General features: G+C 40.9%; 1 protein-coding gene across 1 annotated transcript in view; it reads left to right on the forward strand.

The window, feature by feature from the left end:
- LOC128700683 (nephrin-like) overlaps window positions 1–2,500 on the forward strand; it is a 234,266-nt gene that overhangs the window by 16 nt on the left and 231,750 nt on the right. The window contains exon 1 of the mRNA XM_053793987.2: window positions 1–211. This exon is cut by the window's left edge and continues 16 nt beyond it. The gene's annotated coding sequence lies outside the window, so the exon portion shown is untranslated. The remainder of the gene's footprint in view (window positions 212–2,500) is intronic.

The following is a 2,500-nucleotide window of genomic DNA, read 5'->3' on the forward strand; positions in this document are numbered from 1 at the left end:
CCACACACGGTGAACATACGCTCTCTCCCTCTCTCCCTCTCTCCCTCTCTCACTCTCTCTACCCACTCCACCCCACACACACACTCACACCCACCCACACTCTCCCAGTCAGTGCTGAGAAGTGACTGGTGATGGGAGTAACTGACAACCACCTCAGATTAACTAACAATCTGTTGACCACAAACAAACCAATTTTTTGACGAAAGTTTGAGTAAGTTAGAAAAAATTAAGTGATACAATCTTCGTTAAACGTGTAAGCCATCTTTATTAAGCGTGTAAACAGTTTTAAGAGTGTAAACAATACAAAACGTGTAAACCATCTTTATTAAGCCTGTTAACCATCTTTTGTCAACGGGAATTTACAGACAGAATTACCTCTGATAACATTAACATAATATAACTACATGAATAAGTAAATCTAACATGTTAAATGGGAGTTTAATGTTGGATCGCCTCTTAATTACCTATCTATCAAGGCCGCCACTGATGGGAAGTGATCCAATTAACACACCTGATGTCCCCTCTAACACACCTGATTGTTGGTTAGGGAAGAGACAGCCAGCCAGGACACAGAGACGATCATGGCATAAAAATTGCTTTCCCAGTGACTGTGATGAAGAGTGTTGGTGATTGTTGAGGAGTGTTGGTGAGTGTTGGTGATTGTTGAGTGTTGGTGATTGTTGAGGAGTGTTGGTGAGTGTTGAGGAGTGCTGGTGATTGTTGAGGAGTGTTGGTGAGCGTTGAGGAGTGTTGGTGATTTTTGAGGAGTGTTGGTGAGTGTTGAGTGTTGGTGATTACTGAGTATTGGTGATTGTTGAGTGTTGACTGTTGGTGATTACTGAGTATTGGTGATTTTTTGTGTTGGTGATTGTTAATGAGGAGTGTTGGTGATTGTTGAGGAGAGTTGATTATTCAGGAGTATTGGTGATTGTTGAGGAGTGTTGGTGATTGTTGAGAAGTGTTGATGATTGTTGAGAAGTGTTGGTGATTGTTGAGGAGTGTTGGTGATTGTTGAGGAGTGTTGGTGATTGCTGAGGAGTGTTGGTGATTGCTGAAAAGTGTTAGTGATTGTTAAGAAGTGTTGGTGATTGTTGATGAGGAGTGTTGGTGATTGTTGAGTGCTGGTGTTCGTGATTGTTAATGGAATTTTTTTTTGTTTAAGCAATAAATGATATCTAAAAAATGCATAATATATTGGTTGGATTTTTGTGTTCGTAAGATTTCCTAATATACAATCACAGCCACTTGATTGTGAAGAAAAATTACAATCACCATCTGATCGTGATTATTTACAATCCCTATTTATTGTGATGATTAACAATCACCACTTGATTGTCATTTACAAATCATCATGTGATTGTGATGATTTACAATCCCCATTTGCTTTTAGTGATTAAAAATCATCACCGGATTGTGACGATTTACAGTTACCTGATTGTGATTATTTACAATCACTTGATTGTGATGATTTACAATCCCCACTTGCTTGTAGTGATTAAAAATCATCGCCTGATTGTGATAATTCACAATCACCACCTGATTTTAATTATGAACATTCTCCTCCCAATTTCACCTTCCTATTCACTTTCTTCCATCCTCCCAATTTATTCTCCCTATCTCCCTATTTACACTTTCTGCTTATTTACTACCTCTTTGTTTCCCTATTTTGTGTATACCGCTTTTTTCACTTTTTTTTTCTAGTCCTCTTTATCTACCTCTCTTCCTTCTTCACTCTCTCTCTCTCTCTCTGTTTCCTCGCTACTTGTCTCTCCCTGTCTTCCCTCTGATATTACCTGTTTCTATATCGTTGTTCTCTCGTTGTCTTGTTGTCTGCCTGCTGTCTCGTTGTTGTCTCGTTGTTGTCTCGCTGTCGTCTCGCTATTATCTGACTGTTGTCTCGTTGCTATCTCGCTGTTTTCTGGCTGTTGTCTCGTTGTTGTTTCGTTGTTATCTGGCTGTTGTGTCGTTGCTGTCTCGCTGTTATCTGATTTTAGTCTCGTTGTTGTCTCGCTGTTATCTGATTTTAGTCTCGTTGTTGTCTAGTTGCTGTCTCGCTGTTATCTGGCTGTTATCTGGCTGTTGTCTCGCTGTTATTTCGCTGTTATCTGGCTCTTGTCCTGCTGTTGTCTCGCTGTTATCTGACTGTAGTCTCGTTGTTGTCTCGTTACTGTCTCGCTGTTATCTGACTGTTGTCTCGCTGTTATCTCGCTGTTATCTGGCTGTTGTCCCGCTCTTGTGTCGCTGTTATTTGGCTGTTGCCTCGTTGTTGTCTCGTTGTTGTCTCGTTTCTGTCTTGCTGTTATCTGGTTGTCATCTGGCTGTTGTCTCGCTGTTATCATGTTGTTGTCTAGTTGCTGTCTCGCTGTTATCTGGCTGTTGTCTCGTTGCTGTCTCGTTGCTATCTGGCTGTTGTCTCTTTCTTGTCTCGCTGTTATCTGGCTTTAGTCTCGTTGTTGTCTCGTTGCTGTCTCGCTGTTAACTGGCTGTTGTCTCGTTGCTG

This window comes from Cherax quadricarinatus, chromosome 56 (assembly GCF_038502225.1).
Source record: "Cherax quadricarinatus isolate ZL_2023a chromosome 56, ASM3850222v1, whole genome shotgun sequence".
NCBI lineage: Eukaryota > Metazoa > Arthropoda > Malacostraca > Decapoda > Parastacidae > Cherax > Cherax quadricarinatus.